Here is a 23,920-nt window from a genome sequence, read left to right as displayed (position 1 = left end):
TTCTTCATCCCCTGCAGCAGGCTGGCAGGGGTCAGGGATGTGCTCCCTTGGGAAAGCACAGCGCTCTGCAGAGCTTGTCCCTGCATGATGGGGCAGGGGGACAGGGAACCCCCAGGGCAAGAAAAGAGAAAGTGAGATACAGAGAGCAGAACTGAGGCAGGAGACACAAAGAGGGAGGAATGACCAGGAGCCAGACATCCATCTTCCCCGTGCATGTTGGGGAAGATCTGATAACACAGAGTAGTTTAAAGCAACGTCATTGTGCTCTGCTCTGTGTCCTCTACTGCATATATGAGGGACCTGCAAGCCTGCAGTTCATGTTTGAGGTTGTCAGCCAAAGGAACTTTTACTCCCCATTGCTTACTGAGCTGCTGGGGTGCCACCAAGCAGTGCCACTCACTGCACTGCTCCTGCTGTCAGCTCTGAGCTGCAGGGCGGTGTGAGGGGGGAGCAGCCCATCTGCCATGACCCCGTCCCACCTGCACTGCTGTCCCGAGCAGCTGATGGACAGCTTGCTCTGCCCAAGCAGTGTTCGGATTTGGAGAGTTCACTGGTCTGGTTCTTTGGTTTTCTGCTGCGTTGTGCCTTTCTGAACATAGGTGTGGGGCTGGCAACAGGCCGAAGGGGGCTGAGGGGCTTTCTAACAAACTCCATATGGGGTTGGGATGGCAAACATGTTTTTCTCTTGCATTGTTGCAATGGGTTGTTTTGCCTGCTTTTTGGGAAACAGCAGGGGCTTTCTTTTCCTCAATCATGTGAATAATTAGATTTATTTCAGTATTTACAAGAGATTGCTAAACACTTTGGTTTCAAGAAAGCTGGGAAGTCAGCTCTCTCGGGGGTGATGCAGTGAGTGGGTGGAAGAGGCCCCAGCAGGGCACGTCTCTGCCTCTGTGGGGGAGATAATAGGCACCTAAGAGTGCCCAGTGCCCCCCACTGCTTGCCCCACGGTCTGAGGTGTTTGCAGAAAGGAACAAGTTTCTAAATTATCCTTTACCAAGTGACTGTGTTCTGCCTGCAGGGCTCGGCTGCCTGGGGAAGTGCTGGCAGGGCAGAACCGGGCACTGGCACCTTCCAGAGACAGCCGAGGGGCTGTGAGGTGAGATGGCACCTGAAGTGAGAGAGGTTTTACTGGTGCGTTGGGGTTATTTTGTCACCAGTCCTGCCTTGTGTGGTGCATTGCTGGAGGATGAACTAAGGTAGTGCCGTGTGGTACTTTGGCAAGGAGCAAAACAAGTCTGATCATTTGTAAATAATTTCTGTGGACATTACCATTTATTGGCTGTATGCTTTCTCTTGGCTGGGCAGTTCAGAGTTCTTTGTGTGGTGTACAGCTCCTTGTACTACTGAGGTGAGGTTGTGCTTATAGGATACGTTGATGGAATGTGACTCAGAGGGCTTCATTTTAAAGAGCCTGTATTGACATTTCTCTTGGAAGAGAGGCAACAAGTGGTCCTTCCACCAGACAAGGTCTGTCCGGCTCCTCAGACTGACAGCATCCACTGCAGTCATGTCTTGCAGAAAGGCAGAAGTTGGACGTCATATTGGAGATGTCTTGGGGTTTCCAGGCCAAAGCTCTTTGGCTCCTTTCAACAGGCAATGAAAGCAAAATGTGAGCTCTTTAGGGCTGGGACTTCTTTTGATACTTCTCTGATGTTGAGCACAGCAAGACCTCAGTCTTGGGAATCTGAGACCTTACCCAAGTAATTGAAGGATTGTAGGGCTGCCAAAAAAGACCAAGAGTTGGTGGAGTCATACATGAAGGCGTGCTGATGTGGCTGCACCATTCCTTATCATGTTCTCTCTTCAATCAACAGGACCTCCCCTGGCACAGGCTCTCTTGCTCCCTTGGCTGGGATGAAGTGCTGTGGCCCCAGGCATGGGGCACACTGAGATGAACTGAACAGCTTTTTGAAAATGTCTTGAGGTAAGCTTGCAAAATGCGAACTGCAATATTCTCATCTCTCTCTCTCTTCTTTTTTCCTTCCAAATACCCCATTTTTAAATCTGTCGGTGCTATTTTTTTTTTCTTTTTTGTTTAAGAGGATCAAACAAATCAAAACTGTTTCGTCTTGGTGCTGAGCAAGACCTCTTTGATTGGCCCCAAATGATGGTGTTTTGTTGTTCAGCATTTAATTTTCCTGAGGCCAGCTGCACAATCATTTGGCATCAGTCAAAAAATGTTTTCCATTCCTTGCCCGTTTGTGGTCTGATAGATCTCCCTGCTTTCCTGCCAGTTTGGGCAGTCGAAACGTGGGACCCCCGTGTTCTTAGGGCTTGTGCCTTTGAGGCAACTACTGCTCCAGGAATAGAGAAGCCAACATGTCCAGATGCCCAAGCCAATGGCTCCCTGCATTGTCTGATCCAGACTCCCAATTTATTTTGAGTGTCATTCCTAGTAGCCCACCATCTAGCATGAAGGAATTCTATCCACTCATACAATGAGAGCATTTCCCTTCTGGCTCTCGCAGGATGTAGTAACATTTGTTTTTAAAAAAATAATCTGTTTCTGAGAAGGAATTTGTCCCATTGTTGTTTAGAATAGTAGCAGTAATAACAATGCTGAAAACAGAAATTAATAACCAGATAGAGCCGGGGCTAGGGGCGAGAAAATTGCTGCAACTTCTGGGAGCAGCAAAATAGCTGTGCCTCAGCTGTTTTCTGCCCTGCTTAGCAGATGTCTGGAAAGCCACTGCTGCTGTTCCAGAGGGCCAGAAAGAGGGAGCTAAGCAGCCCCAGCAACTGCCAGAATTCTCCATAGCGGTGTATGTTTTCCCATCCTACAGATAAGAAACAAGACAGACAATCAGTGCTTTTCTTCATTTGTATAGCAAACTCCAGGTCATATACTGCAGAACAAAGAGTTAATTTATAACACCCCATCCAAAGCTGTGTTCTCAGTGCAGGAGAAGTACTCAGTTAACATTCAAACATCTCAGTGCAGAACCTGAGCGGAGATGGAGAACACTGTCCTGCCAAGCAGTGGGTGAGAGAGAAGGGAGCTGAGCAATTAAGTGCAGTGTGACTTTGTGTGTGATGGATGAGGCGTTTTTTTCCACTGACACAGCAAAGCCTCAATAATTGTCAGGCATGGGCTGACAACTCTGATCTCTGTTGGAATGTTGGGAGTAGCTCTCAGTGGGTGGGATTCTCAAAAATTGGGCTATATTTGCAGAGCAGCACAAGTGCTGAGAGCTCCTGGGAGTTTGTCTGGACCATTTCCCTCAGCTGGAGGGACTTGCAAGTTCAAATATATGTGGATAGGATGAGAAGTCACAGGCTCAAATTGCCTCTCTGGAAATTCAGGTTAAACATTTAAGAATACTTTCTAACAATGAGAACAGTGAAATATTCATAGAAATTGCAACGGAGGGCTGTGCACGTAGCATCACTGGGGTTGTTAAGAGCAGGTTAGAAAAACATCTGTTAGGAAAGATGTAGGCTGATGATCCTGACCTGAGGAAGTAATATGAATTGAACAACCTCCCAAGTTCCCCTTCAGGCCAATTTTCTTTGCTTCTGCAGTGTTGCATAGCAGTGGTTAGCGGATAAATGGTAGTATAGTGATTCCAATGATTTCTTCTCCCCAAAGTACATGTTGAGAGTTTTCTCTCCAGTGTAGCATGAAGACGTGTTTCAGTCAGTAAACACGCGTCTCCGAATTAATATCTTAGGATTATTAAATCGGGAAGAAAAAGGAACACTTTATTTTCATAATAAGGAAATGAATTTTCAAGAGGAAAAAGAAAGAAATGCTCGCCTTCTCCACCCAGAGATGCATCAACTCGAGGATGTTCATTGCTAAATAATGAGAAGAAATGTAGAGTAAAGCAAAAGTTCCTATCTTTGCGGAGAAAAGAGAGGAAAGGAAAGGAGTAAGAGCACAGATACGCGTTGAACAAAACCCTGAAAGAGAAAGAATTCCTAAACAAATTAAATTATTCATCTGACGAGCACAAACAGCCTTCTACTTTCAAAAGAGATTTAACCCAGTTCTTCAAAGAAACAAAACCCAGCAGTAATTAGTAAGTGCTTTTATCTCTTCTGGATTAGAGTATCCCATAAAGCTGAATTCCTAGAGGTGATGTTTCTCCACCCCAGAATATCAATCCTTAGAAGATGTTGCACAATTCTTCTGCTTCAGCCCAATTGGGTGCCGAGGAAGTTGGACTGCCTGGGCTGCGCTTATTTTGCTCATAGGAAAGTCAGCTGTGATGAGACCCCGGATAGAAAGATGAGGAAAATGTCAGGAAACTGGGACTTGCCCTTTGATGTTCCTATGAGTTACAATTTGGGCTTTGAAGTCCTGCTGGTTTCTGGTGTGTGGAAACGATTTGCACCCAGGATGCATCTGTGGCACGTGGAGCAGCACAAGCACCTGGTGTGTGTGCATGGTGAGGTTGGGAGAGCCCAGCCAAGGCTGGGAGAGTACAGGGTGATGTGGTCCCATCACTTCAGCCAGGGCAGCACAGGGAAATGAGGCATCGCAGACATGCTTGGAGTGGAAAAATACAACCTGGATAGGATATGTTTCTAAGCTACCTAGGGGAAAATGAAGATCAACTCACATGCTGCTGCCTTTGACTTCTCAGCCAACAGATGCGATACCAGCAGCTCCAAACCTGCATGCTGAGCCGAGTTGGTGTTAGGAACCAGACATTCTTTCTGGATGGCTCCTCCAGTCCAAATGTGACTGTGCCATCAGTCGCTTCCTTGCAGCCGATGCAGAACTCCTGCTTTCTGTGTATCCCAGGTGTGTTTCCAAAGCAAGGCAGCTCACAGCCCGGGGAGCTCACATCCACAGGAGTTTTGGTTTTCATGTGATGCCGACCAATGAGCCGTTGGTAGGGATCATTCCCTGCCCTGGGTTACACGAGGAGGCAGCAGGACAACTGCAGTGCTTGGTCCTGCAATTGCATTGCCTGATTCAGAGGGGATGTCCCAAGGGCCTACGGCTCTTTTTTGTTTGTTTGTGGGTTTTTTTTTCTTCCTTTAAGCACTGTGATATATTTGTCAGACCAAAGCATGAATGCAGTAAGTAAAGCAGCTCTCAGCAGTGCTGCAGACAGATTGTTGAGGTTTCAGCTGCCTTAGCAATTTTGACTACATTTCAAAATTAAAACTAGACAGCCTAAAAAAGCATCCCCCAAAGCCTTCCCTTCTTCCCAGGCCAACTGCAGCAGGCAGAGCTGGCTGCATCCTGCAGATTGCCATGCTCCCAGCCCTGCCTGCAGCCATCCCACTGCCAGGCTCAGACACAGTGTCCCACTGGGTGGCCAACGGCCCCAGCACTGCCAGGCCAAGCAGTCAGACTGGGGCTGCATGGCTTTGCCGTGCTCCTGCACTCACTGTCTCATCTGCAGAAGGTGGCATTTCTGCCTCTGCTGCAGCCTTAGATAATGCTCTGCGCCTGCTGTCACTGCTCTCCCATAATTACCAGAAACATTGCTTTAAGAAGTTACAACTTCCTGGAATGATGTGAAAAATGAACCGTTTAGAGCACCAGTGAGTAATAGGTAATTGCAGGCTGGAGCATCTTTAAACACTTTCAGCCTTAAGTACATTTTTGAAGAGTGTTGCTCATTATTACCTTGCAGATCTTGATGGAGTTGCACAGTCCCGGTAGCCTAGATTACAAATGAGAAAAGAACTTTGTACGCAGGGGGACTGCTTGGCAATTACAGCCAGGCCTGAGGGGAACAGAAGTTTCAGCCCCTGCTCTACTGCGGGCTGCCGTACCACTGTGGAGACAGCGCAGGGATGTGTGTGTACAGACGGACTGTAGTGCTGCAGAGGTCCCTTAAAATCCAGGTCCTGTAGAGTCTGATCCCTTAGGCACCTTGAGAAAAGGAGCGATCCTCGAGAAGCCCTGTGCAGGCTAAGAGCTATGTGTCTGAGTCAGCAGCAAAGATTAAGCCTTAGTTTGATTGCTGCCAGGAGGAAGGCGCCAAACTTCTCTTGGGACCTTTTCTGATCTCAGAAGTATAATCCAGATCTATAAAATGAAGATAACCATCTTCTCTTGTGACAGATAAATGCATTGACATGAGGAGCTCAGCTGTAGCTCTCATGTGGTGTATACATATGGACCTTTAATAGGGAGTGAAAGGGGCGTTTTCTCGAGCAGGGCTCGGGCACACTGTGCCTGGGTGATGCTGAGTGGAGAACCCAGCGCTGGTGGCCAAACTTTCCTTGCAGGAGGCAGCTGGGCTGCCAGCACCATGCCTTCCCTTCCCATGCCAGCTCTTGGTTTTGCATCCCATCCTCAGGCTGCCCTCACACCCAGGATGACCCCCAGCAGTGTGCTTTCATCTCTTTCTGCCCGAGCCACTGGAAGTGAGGAAAGCTCACCACCTGGCTGGAGGGAGGAGAGGATGCCGTGCTCCAGCTGCAGGCGGATGCCCTCATTCCCCAGTGTGATGTTCTGAGGAGACAGGTATTCTCAATGAGCAGGAATGTACTGTGAGTGCTGAGCTCCAACTCCTTGGCCTAAAACTTCTGAAGCTGCATTATTATCCCAGTTTATGCCATTCATCTGCAAATGCCCTGTATCCATTAGTAATATGTTGATGAAAACTTCTTTTTCTCCCACTTAAAATATTTCCAAGTGCATCTTCCCATGTGTGCTCACACCATTTCTTGCCAATAAAAGGAGTTCTCTGTTTTCTTGCTGTAATGTAAGTTTGAAGGGGAAGGACTGCTCTAGTGAGCATCTGGCCCTGTATGCTACCCATTTCCAGGCATTACGTTCTGTACCACACTATTTTGGGAACCAAGGGAAGGAGAGCAGCCCAGGAATAGGAAGGATTAAATGCTTTTATATCTGACTTGTATCCCTGGAGCAAAGAAGGACAGTGTTTAAAGGACTGCCTGCACCATCAGGAGCCTGGCCACGTACATGATTGGCATTTGCAGTAGTAATGAGACATTTGAATTGTAATGAGCTCATTACTATTTTTATTGCTATTGTATTTTGCATTTTCCACAAATCACGGAAGGAGCTACTTTTTATTTCCACTTTCTACTGTGGAAAGTCTCAGGGCAATCCCAGCGTCTGCATAACGGAGAGGAATTAACCCCTATGGAGACAAAGCAGGGGAAGCTGCTCAGAACTGGCCACGGGGGAAGAGGAGAGAATTGAGCTGTGCCTGGAAGCTAATTCAGTAAGGAGATCCTACGCTGCTGTGAAATCCAGGGACGGCGTGTTTTTATGGATGCATCTCCCACTCAGAAACATCTGTACAAAATCAGTCTGCTCGTAAGGGGAAGCTTGGCATATATATTAAGTTCTCTGTTGACAGTTTCTTTCAAATATTGATTTGGATCAGAGTTTCTCTGTCATTTTGCTCTGTTTTGCTTTAATGATAAGACAAAAAAGCTTTGGCTTTGCAGCAGTGCTCAAGTTCCCAGTATTGCTCAGCTGGTCTGATCTATGCCCCTCCAGAGCCTTCTTGTCTTTTTTGAGATCCAAATATATGTGCAGTAGAGCAGTCCCCAGAGACAGCTCGTGTTGGGTTCCAGTGACCCTGCTGGCTTGGATTACTTTGGCCAGGTTCCATTCAAGCTCTGGCTTTGGCTGCTTGCTGTTACCTATCCCAGATGGCTGAGCAGACACTCTCATCTTTAGCTCTCAGTGAATAGGCAATACCTGGGAAAACAATCCTCTGCCATCCTTCAGGCTCCAAGATGGGGCTTAGTGAGGAGGTTATTAGAGTTAGGGTAGGATGGTCAGGTTGAGGTTGGACTTGATGATCTGTAAGGTCTTTTCCAACCTGAGCAATTCTATGATCCAAAGGGGCAGCTCCATCACGACCTGTGGATGTTTCCAGACACGTCAGAGTGCAAATGAGACATGACTTCAAATCAGCTGCTGGAAAATCATGTAGCTTTGACACATGGCTGTGTAACCAGGCCAATTCTAATGGGGTAGAGTAACAGTTAGGTTGTGTAGTTACAGAGGCAGTTGAGCCTTGCTCTGAGTTCATACCAAAGGATACAGATCCACTGATCTGATCAATTAAGAAGGGATATCATGTTGGTGTGCATCCTTTTGGATATTACAGGAAATTCAAGCAGCCTGCTTTAACCTAGACAGGTGGGTGAGAAGATTCCAATGTGGAAATGTCTATCTCATAGGCTGGAGGCTGTGTCAAAAACATACATTTTTTTTGGCCACTAGTAAGGAGAAAGACTCTTACAGCCTCTTTTCTGACTTTAGAGAACTTAGAAAGCCCCACCTTTTGTATTGTCTGTACAGTTTAGACATATTCTGCAAGTTGTGTGCAAAGTCCAACAGTTGCTTGAGAAAATGAATTTCCACCAAAGAACACAATTGGAAAAAAAAAAAAAAAAAAAAAGTGTGTATGTCTGCTAGTTGAGTGATTATTTTGTTAAAGTTTCAACTTCTGGCAAGATCTGTCTCTCTCATTCCCTCTGTGTCCTATGGCTGCTGAGACATCATCCCTCTTCTGAGCCTAGGGTTAGGGCTGGCCTGGTTTTGATGGTCTGTAGACTTTGGTGGCATCTGGCAGTAGCACCAGCAGCTGTTGCAGAGACAATAATGAAGAAAGAAAGACAAGAGAATTGAAAAAAATATATACATTTTGACAGTGTGTGTTCAAAGACTATCTTACAAATGTATGTGGAAGGAAAATTGGGATACAAATCCTCTGTGCCTTTCAGACAAACCTGCTGCTGCCTTATATAGCTCACCAAGGGCACAGGGGGAAGAAAGAGAGTAAATTTGCCAAGACAGAATTGCATGCTGTATCTCCTTCAGGAATTGAGAAGCTGTTTAAGTGAATCAAGAGTCTTTTTCCCAGCACCTTAGAAATTTCTCTGTGTTGTTATTCTTCTGTGAGCTGCTGCACTGGCACTTTGTTTTGATATCTTAGGGAGCGAGATGGGAGAATTAGCCAGAGTTTTGCTCCTGGCAAGATCATCTAGGCTATCTGCTGTTGGCTGACTATAGAAAGTGCCTCCTCTGCAGGTGCCTGAGAGCTCTGGGGTTTGTGACACACCTCAGTGGGATTCAGGTGAGATGCAAACCAGCAGGAGCTGCTGGGGGTTGGTTCCATCCTCAGGAAGCTGGAATAGAAGGGAGCGGGGCACGCCGGTGTCCATTAGACTTCATGCAACCAAAACCTCAAGGGAACGCTCTCAGAGTGATGCAGATAGCCCTCCACGAGGCCCTCCTCCCCATGGCAGCTACATGCTTCATGAAGGAGCTTGTCCCTTCCAGCTGCTCTCAGCATCCTCCTTTTCTCCCCAAGGCTGCTACCCCTTGGTAGGCTCCCATCCGCTCATTAGTGCATTGCAAGCCAGTGCTGGGTTTATGCTCAACACCAGGGGCTCTGCACTATGTATCTTATCTCTCGCTAGAGGTTGTTATATTAAGCTATAATACAGAAAATACTTAGTGAAAAATATCTACAGTGTTACTTCTCAAAAGCAGGCAAGTTTTTGTATGTGTGCGATTGCTGTACTCAGTGTTTGATCCCAGCTGGAATCCAGAGGGGTGGGAGTGAAAAAGTCAGACACGTTTTTTTGCAAACCACAACAACAGGGTTTGGTAAAGGGCAGGAGAGTGCAGAAACTGGTACAGTAAAAACAATGCAAATAGTAGAAAACCAAGCCATGGTGGCAGGTACTCGTTAATTCTTCCTTTCCACTGTTCCTTTGTATACGTGTATGATGGTTATCATCCAGAGTTATCCGGTCCCTGGGGTTCAGTATGTCTTACCTGCAATCTCTGGTGTCACCTAGGACACGATGTGGGGGTTAAACAGGCAGGGTGGGCAGCATATAAAACAGTCATGAATTCCAATAACTTGATGATAGCTCAATGTTATTTTTAGAATGTGACTGACAGGGGTTGGATGAGCAGTGCTGTGTCCAGCCAGCTCTGATGGGCCAAGTAAAACAATATTGAAGACAGTGACAAAATGATGTCATTGCTGAGTGAAGACAATATTCTGGTCCTGAATGGCATTTCTGACATCCAGTGATCCAAATGCTATCTTTTGCTCACCTTTTTTATGGCTCATTTCTCTATTCTCGGCTGTTGCCTCTGAGCTCATGACAGAAGGAGGATAAAATGTCAGCCCAGGATACCTCTGTGATAGACCCTATCGTACTTTTCCCATTGAAAGAATGAAAGCATTTAATGGAACAGAGGCATTAATCAGTGACTGCAATGTGATATCCTCAAAACGAGGCTCAGTGCTGATATTAGTGTCAGTGGGCACTGCTTCTAAACACCCAACGTGGAGATGAGGGCAAACAACTGAGTCAAAAGAAGCTGACAAGAATAACTATTTTTGCAGTCAGAGCATCCTGTGCTTCTGCACTGTTTGTTTTCTTACCTTTCCTTGTCAGTGAGGGAATGTTTGGGGTTTTTTCTTCTGTTCTTCTGAATCCCAGTTGTGATTCTGCTGTCATAACACTTTAGATTTGGGACAGTAAAAAATTGCTGTGCATTAGCACTTATTGGACGTAACCTGATAACCTACTGTTCCATGGAAAGTGGTTTACAGCTTTCATTCATGGCGCAGCATGACCTCATTATTGCAGTTCTGAGGGAAGCAGCAGTGTAGCTGCAGTCCTAGTTTACATTTTTTACTTCCTTTCTTTTCTATAGATCCTTGGCAATGGAGAGAGATTGCAGTGCAAGCACTTTTCTGGATTACTCTGTCACCGATGTCAAATCAAAGCATCAAGGATATAAATCTTCAGAAAACATCTGGCCTCGCTTCAGCCAGGTTATGCAATGCCTCAAGTACATCCAGCAGCAGATTATGCTGTGTTCTCCATTTGTGCAATGCAAACTAATGTGAATATCAAGTCACATCAGTGGTCTAGACAAGTAGTCGAGAGAGAAAGACGGCAGCCCAAAGTGGGAAGTTCGCCCTTTCAGGTAAGATTAAACTTTAAGTTCAAAGCTGCCAGCTATCCTACATTCAAAGGGTTACAGAAACTACTCACAACTTGGGGCTAGAAACTTCAAATCTCTTCTACCAGGAAAGCATTGCAAACAAACCCTGTGGGCGTTTATGTGGAACTGCAGCAGAGTAACACAGCAATGCTCTGGCTGTGCTGGGATGCAGAAATTTGGATTTCTCTATCCTTTTCTTAGATATTTTTTCAGAAAAACAACATGTCTTTCTCCAACTTGCAATCACATTGGTGAGCTCCACTTGTCAAAGCTGGAGCTCAGGGTATGCCACGGGGCACAGAAGGAGGAAAAATGGAAGAAAAACCTTCAGGGAAAAAAAAGGAAAGGGATAAGCATAGGATTTCAGTCAAGAACTGGGGCTGATTTTGGTTTTCATGGTTATGGATTTGTTTGAAGAGAATATATTTAATCTATAGATCCAAGTTGGGATTATGTGGAAAGGTCACTCAACTGGGCTCATCCTCCCAGTCTCTCATTTCTGTTTGACATCAGCAAAACCTGAATTTTAATATTTGTTATATTTAGGGCAGATGATCCACTCAGTCAGAATCGAGGATTAGGAATTCATTTTGTAAAGCATTACATAAAAACATGACAAAATTTGACCCTGGCTCCAACTCTCTTAGTCCGCTTGAGTCTAATTGTAAAACCAGGATCAAAATCTAAAGAGAAGCAAATGTAATTGGTGCTAGTAGATGTTTTTGCTTTTGCCTTTTCCCTTGCCCAAGAGCTTCTGTACACAGAAGCACCGAGGTAGCAGAGGGCTGCTTTGTGCATTCTGATAGTTAGAACAAAGCAAGATTAGTCAGGAGCAATAAGAACGACCCCAGCTGTTGTCTGCTGGTAGAAACCTTTTAAACAGAAAAAGGACAGAAAGTTACTCAATAATTACAAGGAAGGAAGAGCACATGGCTTGAAGTGACTGGCTAGTAATCAATTCCTGCTGTGAGCATTTTTGTCCTGACCATACGATATGTGAAGAAAAATGAGAAGCATGCATAAAGAAATCAGCATAGCTTCTTAAGTGGAAAAACAGAAAGTTCAAAGATAAATAATAGTCTGCATGACATGAAATCCCATTGTTTTAATATAATACCTACTTTAAACGTATCAACCTTTTAAAACAATTAAGAATGTGGGAATAATCATTTTTCCTTTCACTGTAGTGCCTTGTGTGTGTATTTTGAAAATGATTCTTATCTGGGTTGCTTCTACAGCTCAACTTAAAGGTCATCATGTTGGATCAAGATATCGTCTCGTGACAGCTTTGTTGGTATTCTCAGCAGTGCTTGGGAACAGTGGTTGATCTTGCATCACAAACTGTAAAGGAAGTGGTGCGTATGTGTAATCCAGAAATAATGGATATTCCTTTTGAATTTTAACTTAGAACTAATTAGCTGGTTTTTTTCTGTTGTTTGTTTTTTTTTTCCACGTTCGTATTTAGAACGCAAGGAATGGCTTTGGCCTTTGGAATGGATTTTATCATTGAGTTTCAGGAAGTGAAAGACCTCTCTAAACCTCAGAAACTGCAAAAAATGAACTTGTGATTGTAAAGTTCAGTGACATAGGGAATGACGATAGGCTGGAATATCTCCAGAATGCTAAGAAGCCCACTGACAGTCGCGTAGATGAGAAGGCGATGAGATTCATCCCACAGAAATCAAATATAAAAATACTGAAACGTTAGGGATGTGGAAACAAACCACCCTGAGGGGGGAGGAAGGCAGCACTCGTTGTTCTGGTGGCTGTTCCACTGGCTGAGCCGTGGCATGCACTTTGCAGTACTTCAGAAAAACATTGGCATGGGGTCACCTGTTGAAATATTAACAGAATTTGTCAGCAGTGTTTCCAGTAGAGAAACTTGTTTTTTTCCCTCCTTCCTTTCATTCACTTGTGGCAGCATTATCTCTGCTTATAGCCAGTTCTTTCCTTCCTGTATCAACAGCACTGTGTCTGCAGGAAGGAGCAGGGCTGGGAAGGTGGAGATGACAGTGTCCATGGGCATACTGCATTTCTCTTAGCTTCAAAGAGGCAAAGTGGGGAGTAAGTCCTTCACAGCGCTGAAACAGTTATCAAAGTAATTCTATGGAGAGTCTGCCATCGTTACAGATCCCCTTTGGTCCTAACCTTTGAAGAATAGATGGAGGAGCTGAGTAGAGACTCTGAAAATCTTGATTCAGTTCCCAGTGCAACCAAAAGCTCTGTGATTTATGGGGCAAAAAATCTCAGCCTCTCTCAATTCAGTTCCCCATGCACAAGCACACAGAACTCTTTGGTGTAGGAGTGACCTCCTGTGATGTTATTTGTTTATCTTACTGCCCCTCCATTGAGTTCCTAGGTGACAGCTCCTTTCTCAGGCGCCTTGCTCCAAAACAGCACAAACGCTGTGCTGAGTGTCCTTGCTCTCAAGTCATTCTGAACATTTTACTTTTTATCAAAGGATGATTTTTCTTTGAGATGAAGCCATCTGCTCAATATTTAATAGTATTTTATAATCCCCTGTTTTCTCCCTAGAAAAAGCCCTTAATATGAGTCATAATACAAACATAATTTGTAAATGAAAGGTAGGCCTGGATCAATACCCTTCTCCTTGCTGCAGGGTAGCATAATCGCTGAAAGATGTTCTCCTAATTGTTATGAGGACAGGGAATTGTTTCATTTATGTAAGTGAAATGTGTTGTTAAGTTGTCTGATGATGGGAGTTGACTCTGAGGTTTCTGTACTTGTGGCAAAATGTCAATATTCCTAAAGCATCTTGCAGTCAGCAATTTCAGAGGACAGGTTATTTGCAAAATAGCCTCCCCATTATAATCCAGTGACACACAAATCTGCTCCCTGGTTCCAGCACTGGCCTTTCCAAATCCAAAGTTAAATGGATTCTGCTCCAAGAGCTGAATTGTCGCTGAAACTGCTGTGCTTCAGACAGATTTGCTGTTACTGAGCAAATAGGGCTCCTACATCTTTCTATTGAATAATTTCTCAGGGACATATCTTCAGTGCATGGTAATACGGGAATATTGCAGTGTTGTAACTTTTGGATAGTCTAATAGACATGCAGTGTTAGTTAGTGGAAACCTAGATGCTCACAGACTTACCTGGGCAGAACAGTAATTTGCTGTAAAAACAGCCCCCAAAATTCAGTAGGAGAGTGTATGCAGGTATTGTTTAGTATGTGTAAATGTATTCAAACTTCATTAGCTAATACCAGTGCCTTCAGCAAAGTTACTTCTTGATTTCTACTACAGAAAAACTTAGGCTCTTTTCTGGTGGGCAGTATGATTTTTCTCTGTGTAATAAGTGAAAATTACATTTAAGCATACACGTGAGGTCTTATCCCATCATCGTGAAGTCCCGCATCTTCAAGGGATGCTATTCACAATCATTGAATTCTCCAAGTATTCATACTTGCAGTGAGCCCCTCGGTACGTACAGAACCTCTCTTGTCCTCTTTGTGAACTGTTGCTCAATTTTTGCCTTGGATCATTTCTGATAGGCAAGAAAACCAAGTAAAGTAGGTATGTTCCTTAGGAAAACCACGTTTGCTTTGACTGTGCTTCCCAGTTCCCATTTCCCCCAGCACAGTGGAAATCGTTTGTCCTGCTCATGCTCTCACCAGCTTACTTTTGATCTTCCATAATTGCTTTTTCAGGGGCAGTGACAAGCACTTTCCTCAGCAGGTGAAGATTACCCTTCCCTCTGTTGTTTCCCTTACACTCAACACAGGAGCTGCTAGCCTGAGTTACTTTCCTATAGCATCACTATTATACTGCACAACAAAGATGCCATGTTAAAACGTTATCACAGGAACCATCCTTGCCATATTTGGCCTGGTCTCTTGTAGCAAAGAGGCTTTTCAACACATATCTGCAAATCGTCTCCAGCAGGACTTTTCCCTGACCTGTGACAAGCAAGTGTGCATCTTGCCTATTGCATACTGAGACTTGCAGTTGCCTGGGGTGCAACGCTTTGGGGTCACCTTGGCTTATCGAAGTCACTCCCCTGGCATTTTTCTTTCTGATAAGCAAGGTCACAGCCTTGGACAGCAGCCCTGCGATTTGTACTTGTGCTGCGTGGACTCAGACCTGTGTGCATCCTCAGCTCTCACCCAGATAAAATAGCCTGTGATGAATTCCACTGTAAGAGCAGTAAAAAGAAGCAGTGTGAATAGGGTTTGGAGGAGCAGAGGAAATAAATCTAGAGAGCGCTTGAAACAGCCTGTTAAGAAATTGCAGTGTAATGCACAGCTCCTTGTCCTCATCCACAAAGAGAACTCTGCAGGCAAAAGGCACCTAAGCAGGTCAGGTGCCAATGGATGCTCTGCTCTCTGTATTCAATTAGCCAGATGCAGCAAAATAATGAGCTCTATTCATCGAGTGCAAGTCTCTCTTATTGCTTGTTTGACTTGATGTCATAGAATCACCATAGATAAAGGTGCAAATAGTACCTCATTGTACCAAAACCTCAGAATAATATGCTACTAATGAAGGCAATGTTAGTCACATAAACATTCTATAAACCCACCGAAGCAGTGATGGAGCACCCGGTGCGAAGGCAGGGCCAGCCCAGGGGAGCTCAGGTGCATGCAGTGCAATGCACTGAGTGATGGAAGGGTGGATCCAAGATCTACCCCTTCCCAGCCCTCATTTAAGGGTTGACAGCGGAGGCAAGAGCATCTCATTGGAGATCCCTGTGTACCTGAGGCTTTCTGAAGGTAAGCAGCTTCTTTCCTTTATTTCTGTGCCACAGCTGTGGCATTTAAGCAAACCTTCACTTGCTGCAGCCTAGGACCTTGCTGCCCTGCTGTCATTGCTGTGCTTCCCAGTGTGTTACAGTAGATTTTATCCTTATTCACTAGGTCAGACTCACACTTGTTTGAACTGTCTCTTACTTGGAACTAGATGATCCTTAAGGTCCCTTCTAACTGAAGCTGTTTTATGATTCTGTTTCCTGGGATTTAGTTCCTCTGCCATAACCTCAGAGACAAGCTGTATGGGTATAGTCCTGCACTAGTTTTCATTCAGAAAAAGCAGAACAATTCAGGATTTTTGCAGCCCAGTAAGTTGAAGCAGTGATAGTTCTCACCACCCAGCACTCACCTGACTTTCATAAATGTAAATGGAGGAATTTCACCAACTACTGCATAGCAAATGTTATTGTGATTTATTTTTATTTATTTTTCTGCCAAAATGCTTGTACAAGAGAATCAGAAATATTTTAAGGAAGGTGAAAAACAAGTAGGGAAGCTTAGGATGCAGCCTGAACAAGAAGTTGGCACCGTGCTCTGTTTGAGACCTGACTCAAGGAAGCTGTTGTAGGTAAAGGTGCTTTATTGCATTACTCAATATTTTTGTTAGGAATGAGGATTTTCATGTTACTTTCAGATAGAGAACTACATCAACTTATGTCTGGCTGCCATCATTTTTGCCTTCATGGGGAAGCGATCAAGTTTTGTCTAACCTGTAAGGGCGGAAAGAAACAACATTATTTAACACCTCAACATATCAATTTCCTGTTTAGTTTGATGGGCTGACTATGATTTACAGGGTTTCATTATGAGACTCAATTAAATATAGAATTTGTAATATTCATGCAGTTCCTATGCCAAATATACACAGTGCTGATACAGCAGGGATCTCAAAATATCAACCACCTGCTTGGGAGGAACAGAATTACGAATGCATCTCCTTAAACAATAATTCATCATACTCAAAGCCTAAAGTTAAGCTCCTCCAGAGCCAACACAGCTGCTTTATCTTATCGAAGGGGTGCTGCTGACTTACAGTGCCTGTTATCATTCTTGTAACTCTTGACTAAGAATGCAGTCAAGGATTTGGAGGCCTGGGAAGCAGCGCTGAGTGTGGCATGAAGGATCCTGGCTTCTGGATGGAAACCCAGAACTGTGAACTGCATGTCCACGCTGCTCATGCAATGCACCAGGAAAGCAAATCAGTCAGGTTAGGGAACTTTAGGGAAAACCTTTGCGTATCTCACTGAGAGCTGCAGGGAAATAACCCGTCCCTCTCCTCAAGGATCTTCTTCCTCAAACCCCTCCGCTAAATAAAAAAGCTTGGAAGACTGAGGCTTCCCTAAGTGAGCTCAGATGCAGTACCAGCTCACAAGTCCTTTATCCCTTGGGAGGGATGCTCTACTCAGAAGAACGAAGCTAATTTGAATCCTCATGACTTGCTTATAAGAGGGCTTTGATCTGACAAGATGTAGATTTAGGATTGTTATTTTTCCAGACAGACTATTGCTATACAAGTGAGGCACGCTGGAAGCAGCTGAGCTTGGAGGACCTCCTTACAGTGTGGGGATATATTTTCCTAGCAAAAATGAGATTTTTGAATGTGAGTGGGGTTTGGGGGCTGCAGTAGCACTGCAGTATGATAGTGGCTTTAAGTCCATTTTTGCTGCAAGGAGGCAGAATCCTGCTGTGCTCCTTTCAGACAGGTGTTAGTCTAATTGGTCCTTTAGAACTTACATTTTACAGCTTCCCTTAGCAGCCAGGTTCACTGATTAAGTATTCTTCATTAGGAAGCTTTTCCAGTCTCTAATTTAAACCTTTACTTCGTGTGGAGCCAGGCACTTTCCTCCCCCCTTTGGTGACCAGGACAGTATTTCAGAAGTACCTTCTCTGCACACGTTTTGAGAGTTAGGACTCTACTACCTCACCATTTTGAAGCTCTACGCATTCTCCACTTCCTTATTCCTTATAGAAATGAAAAATGTTTTCCTTCTTTCTAATGCCTGCTGCTCTCCTGGAGTTAGGGTTGCCTCAGCCCTTCCTGTCCTTTTCTCACTGACTCAGCTCGTTTCAGGATGGCTGCTCTGTGAAGTGGCCATTGGAAGCTCTCAGCCAGCAGTGGGGCTGTCATGGTGTTAATGAATCTTGCTAAACAATTTAGACATCCTGTGATAAAAACCACCAGAGGAATTTCAAGCAGCCAGAGTACAAGCAATTCGAACACTGCAAATACAAGCTGTTGAGAAATATCAATATTATCAGTAGTATCCTTGCTTTAAGACATCAGCTATTTATCTCTGGCAGGCTTGCCTTATTGCTCTTTCCAAGACTGTCTGCTGGGAACCCAGTCCTGACCCAGTGCTCTTCCAGCCATGGGATGGATGTGTTGGTACAGCTCAGAAGGACGTGGGCACCTCTGCCAGCTCACATCTAGACACCACGTTGAGCCAAATAGCTCAGGAGTGTTTGTATTAAAGAAAACACACACTTTTGAGAAGGCTGGGACCGCCCTCTTATCATGAGGAAATAAACCTGAGGGCTTTAACAAATCAGGGCAAGGAAGAGTGTTTTCATCTGAACTAATGTTGCCCGAAGCATAAAAATAAACGTAGGGCTGTTTTCAGACATAACAACAGGCTCAGGATAGTCTGAAAACACAGCAAGAAGACTTAAGAATTTGAGATTACAAGCCAGTTTGCTTATCTCATCCAAAAACATCTTATAATCAGCATTTTCATCTCATCAACCATCTCTTCTTACCTTTTGTTCCAAAACAGTGCTGCAGGCTTGGTTCTGGGATGGCTCTTCAGCATCAGCAATGTCTGCCTTCCCCATTTGACAGAAGCTCCGTTGCAGTGATGCAGAAAATTAATCGGGGCATTATATTTCCTTTGTATCCAGACCTAAATACTGTTTCTATGGCTGCAAACATAGTAATTCTTGAATGAATGGAACAAAGTCAGACTCCTTCTGCGTGATTTCTGAAGCTGATAGCAAAATCAACCATGAAGGGGCATAGACAGAAAAGCTGCTTCATTCTAACCTTATTGGGAAAAAGTTCTTTGCACCAATTAGAGAGATTACAGTGCTCAGGGTGATGCAGAGAACTAAGTAATCAGGCAGATACGCTACCCGGATGTCACTTAATCAGACAAGAGGAAGCAGTGCCCACGGTGAGTGCAGAACGCTCCATGGGATGTGCATCACCTCACGTGTTAATTTCCTATTCCTACATTCACCTCTTCTGCGGCCTTCCCTCCAGCCTCTGCCCATGAGCAGCTCTGGCATGCACGAGTCCCTCCTGTGCTGGGTGGAAGGAGCTCTCGGCCCGTGGCCACGTGTGCCCAGGATGCTGCAGTCGTGCATGGGCTCACTGGGCTGCAGCACAGTGGTGAAATAGTGACGCGGCAGGAGGAAGAATGTGGGTTCTTGTTTTCAGCTTCACTCATTGCAAATCTCTGCGGGGCATGTCATGGGAGAACTGGCACGTCACTGAAGACACAGAAAGAAAGAATGCCAGAAAAGAGGTGGAAATCAGAAAAGCCTAAGCATCACCTCTGCTCCGATGTAAGGCTTTAAGAATAATAGCTGTGCTAAGGTTTATAGAAGTCATTAAAATCCCTTTGTGATACTTGAACTCTGCTACTGAAAAATAGTTGTTTCCACCCAGAGCTAATAAATAGATGTTTGAAGCGCAAGCTGAGCTAATGTGAATTCATGCTCAGCTGTGCGTGTCATGTTTGGATGTAAACACCCTTTTCACATTGTGCCATACCACCCCAGTGCTGCTGTGCTTTTCATGTATCTCTGTGGTATTTACATCTCAGCTATCATTTGATAGCTTAAAATGCCTGTACTAAAATCCACTGCCTTTCAGTTGGGCTGAAGATGTCAAAGTACATCTATACGTAGTCCAGTTAAAGTTTTATGATTGAACTAACTTGCTCTGAAATTGCAGCATTTTTCCTAAGAAAAGTTAAAAGGGTTTTTCCTGCCTTGTATTGTAGGTAATATTTGAAGAAAGAAAGAAGGAAAAAAATGCCAGACCCAAACTTTGCTCACCTGGGGATCCTGTGTGGGATGTAATCCAGCCCTGCATCGGGACACACCTTCTGCGCTGCAACCAGCACCAGGTAGGGCACGAAAGCAAAACACATCCCTGCTCAGAAGTCCACCATGGAGACCCTTTCTGTTCAATGTCAAATGTGTACTGAATTCTCCTACATCGTTTTACTCGTTGCTTTGTCCTTGTCTGCCTGAAGATGAGGGAACATATCTCACCCGTTTCAAACGTAGCAGCTGCAGTGATAAGTATTTATTCCAGCAGGAAGCCTTACCCCAAATCTTTCCTAACCGTAAGATCATGCTTTCTGCTAAACAGGATCTTCCATACGGCATTATGTTAATGCGTGCAGTGTGTTTCCAGCAAACACACAATTCAGTAATCCATTTCACTGGTGACAGGTGACAGGGCCAGGGGAAATGGCCCCAAGTTGCACCAGAGTAGGTTTAGGTTGGATATCAGGGAAAAACTGCTTTACAGAAAGGGTTGTTAAGCACTGGAATGGGCTCCCCATGGAGGTGGTTCAGTCACCGTCCCTGGATGTGTTTAACAACGGTGTGGATGTGGTGCTGTGGGACATGGTTTAGCAGAGGGTTGTTAGAGGTAGGGTAGTACGGTCAGACTGTGGTTGGACTCGATGATCTTTAAGGTCTTTTCCAACCTGAGTGATTCTATGAACAGCCCCATGGTGACAGGGATGACCACAGTCCCCTAAACCTGTAGAAGCAGATAAAGACAAATATTTTCACTGTGTCTTTATAATCTTGTTATTATATCTTTTTAAACATTGCATAAAGCCAGATGCCATGCTATGGTAACAGGAACAAGAGAAGCAGCATTCTTAATACTTGGAAAAAAATACAAGGTTTTTTCATAGGGATGAAAGCTTTCTGTCTAGCAGGAGAATTCTTATTGAACTTGCTTGTGCTTCAGCTCCTATCACGTTACCTGTTCATGTGCTCCCCACCATGCCCTGCCCAGCAACGGGCCTCAGCCCTGCTTTGTGCAAAGGAAGGTTTAAGCAGAAGGGATAAGAAAAGAGAGGAGAAAAAAAAGCATTTCTTTGCAGTAAACACAGCCTGCAGCCATCGGTTTCTCTCAGCATTGGATGGCAATTATTTCTGTGTAATAAGCACTCACCCGATGACCCTCCCCTTCAGTGTGCAACGCTTCTGCTGTCAAGTGTTAATCCCTTTGTTAGCTACTCAGCTGCACATTCATTTAGGAGGGCTAATGACTTACACTGTTCCTTCTCTGCATGATTTCAGCAGACGTGTAATTAGAGGTGAATGGCAGCTTCAGAGGTACGGCTACCACTGGGGCCGGGGGCAAAGTCAAAGTGTTTGTCTGATTTCACCATGGGCTGTTGGGCTGTTCCAGTGAGTGAAACCATGTGGGCGGCTGCACACGGGGGGAAAAGGAAGTAGGAAAGGAGAAGCCAAAAAAAAAAAAAAAGGGATAAGAGTCATTGTTGGGCATTTGGGGAGCTCAGATGTGAAAAAGGAACGTTTCCAAATATTTTTTGGTTGGTGTGTCAGACTGTGAGATAAATGCCAGCAAGAAGCCTGTTGTATTTTGAAGGTGAGCTGCTCATGTGCCTCAACAATGCCTTACAGACTACAGCCTCTTTTCTTTCTAAATGAAAGCCATCAATGTCTGCAACATCTCGAGAAATATCCTGCGGCTCTTACACCAGGGGAAGATGTCCTTTTGAAGTCCAAGTGAATCCTTGTGCATGTATTAACATCACAGGCTGGAGTAGAAAAGTATAACAGGGAGCTGAGGTCCTGATGGATCTGAGATAACAAAAAAAGATCCACTAAGAGCCCCAAACCTCCTAGCTCTGATTTCTGTGCACAGACAAAGCACAGACAGTCTGAGCTGCGGCGTTGCTCCCTGTCCTTGCAGCTGCTGGGGCTGAGCTGGATGCCAGCAGTGTGCAGTAGCTGCTGCTTGTGGTGCTGCAGCGTGGCATCCCCAAGGCAATGGGCTTCTGCTCCTTCCCAGCAGAAGCACAGCATCTCACACCTCCTACAGCTGCATATTCTTTCCTGCTTTCCCTTTTTGTTCCTTTTTTTTTTTTTTGCTCGGCCCTGGTTCCTCCCAGCAGTGTGCCTGTAGCCCAGGGCTCCCTTCTCTTGTCTGTTCTGGGCTGTGGTGTCTCTTGCCTTCACACCCCTTGTGCAGTTGCACATCAGTGGCTGATACCACAACTGTATTAAAGAACACCAACTTCCATTCTCTTGGTTGGTTAGGAGCTAAGCAGAGTGCTAGTTTTATGAATTAAGATAACACACCTGCATCAGTGCTTTGAATTCAGGGGCGTAATTTCATTAGAAATGACAAAACAGAATAAATCAATAACTAATTAAAAATAGCTTTAATTCAGTCTGGGCTTATGATCTAATATCTCACACAGTTGTCTAATACAATTATAAGCATAATTTCATGGTTAATGAAATATAAATGAAGCAAAAAGAATGGCAAGCTCCAAAGAAACTTCTCTTGTGGCCCCTCCACCCTGCCTGCATCTCTGCCCCATCTGTTAGGAAGTAGATCCAGTGGTGAACAGCCTCACAGTACAAACTGGAGTCTTACCACTCACACAAAGCCTTATTATTTCTCCGCTCTTTCTTTCCCCTTGAAGCTCTGAAGAGCAACTCGAGCAGCCTCAGAGGAGATGACACACATTGGGCTTCCATCTCTGCACCCATGCAGACGTGTCGCCATCGTTGCTGTGCAGCCAGCAGGGACAGGACGTGGTGTGGCCGACAGCCTTAGGGATGAGGATATCCAATTCGGAGTTACCTGTGATCTGCTGGTAAGCAAACACAGTAAGTGAACATTTCTGGCACTTCTTTATTTCATCATCTTTTTCACTAATAGCGCTATTCTCCTTTTGAGATATGACAGTGATTTCTCTCCATCTGACTAGCTGTCTAGCAGTGCTCAGTGTTCTCCTTCTGAAAAAGCCTTGTGTGCATTACACACCTCGCAGCCACACACAGGTAGATCCAGGTGAGACACTGGCCCTGTTTCTCACTATTTTCTCATGTATATATTCCAAGAGCACCAGTGGTGCCCATCCTCACTGCATGCCACTGCATGAGGGAGAGGGTGAATCAACCCCATTTGATTTGAGCTGTAATAATCGCCACGAGAAAACAAACCCACTAAAGGAAGTGAAGCTTCCTGTAGCTTGTTTCTGTATAGTGAGCAAATATATATTGTTTTGTTGTGGTTTGGATGTAATTGGATTGAAGTTTGTTGGAAACTTAGCCCAGACTCAGTGAAAGGTTCACACAACCTTAGACCAGCAGCTTTGCATGGCTCAGGTTTAATTATGAATGGTTCACTCAGCCTCAGTAATGACTCATATTCACTAACTATCCCTTCTATGAGATGTGACAAAAGTGTATTTCAGAGATGTGAAGCATAATTATTTAATGATGAAGTAAAGTTGATTAGGAAGCCTTTAAGCTATTAGGCTCTTGGTAGGATATTTTGCAGTCAGTGAATAAATGAACGTAATTTAATTCTTAAAAGCTCTACAGCTCCTGCTGGCTCTGAAAATGATATGTAGCTAACAAGTTAGGGTTTTTCCCATTATGGAATTCTATATGCTACAACAAAGAGCATACCGAATTCAATGCAGTGCTGGGGAAAAACTATTCTTAGTGACTATGCAGGCTAAAAATGATAGAACTTACATATCCAGTAACAATCGTGAACCTGACAAATCAAGCTTGTAAGCCTGTGGTGTGATCTGAAAACCTAACAAGCTTCCAAGAAGGATCTCTGGTTTAAAAATACTTTCTGGATTCTCTATTTTTTTTCTTTTTTTTCTTTTTTAATTCTTCATGAGATGTGCAAGACTGAACAGCACGAGACCAGCAGGCAAATGGCTGTGCCATCAAAAGAGTATATTTATATATGATGTAGCTGTGTTCCAATTATGAAATTGATCCCTGGATAGAAATCCCTTAAGGGTGGCTATTAATGAGATTGCCCGCTCTGCGTGCATCCAGTAATAAGATTAGATATGCATTTATCCTGAGCAGAGATAAACCAGCGACAAGTTTGTGCCAAGACAGTTTTGAAAGGCAATTAAACATGGGACATAATGTGCGTGCATATGTCTGTGGGAGGTTGCAGGATG

At 44.5% G+C, this 23,920-nt stretch overlaps 2 long non-coding RNA genes across 17 annotated transcripts in view; one reads left to right on the top strand and one right to left on the bottom strand.

Moving 5' to 3' along the window:
- The first annotated feature begins 1,623 nt into the window (after positions 1-1,623).
- LOC116217231 (uncharacterized) lies at positions 1,624-22,542 on the top strand. The gene is made up of 4 exons (XR_014886897.1): positions 1,624-1,927; positions 10,640-10,915; positions 19,706-19,831; positions 22,409-22,542. It is a non-coding gene; the product is annotated as an uncharacterized LOC116217231 (long non-coding RNA).
- Positions 16,103-23,920, bottom strand: part of LOC109370191 (uncharacterized) — a 206,398-nt gene continuing 198,580 nt past the window's right edge. For 13 of the 16 annotated variants that reach the window (XR_014886888.1, XR_014886892.1, XR_002120088.2 and 10 more), the window contains 2 exons: positions 18,459-22,579; positions 16,103-16,411 (listed from right to left, as the gene is read on the bottom strand). This is a non-coding gene — a long non-coding RNA (uncharacterized LOC109370191). The remainder of the gene's footprint in view (positions 16,412-18,458; positions 22,580-23,920) is intronic. The other 3 variants (XR_014886880.1, XR_014886882.1, XR_014886881.1) reach the window with 3 other exon arrangements.

This window comes from Meleagris gallopavo, chromosome 16, assembly GCF_905368555.1.
Source record: "Meleagris gallopavo chromosome 16, MGAL_WU_HG_1.1, whole genome shotgun sequence".
NCBI lineage: Eukaryota > Metazoa > Chordata > Aves > Galliformes > Phasianidae > Meleagris > Meleagris gallopavo.
The sequence above is the reverse complement of the archived record's forward strand: the minus strand, read 5'-3'. Positions and strand labels throughout refer to the sequence as shown.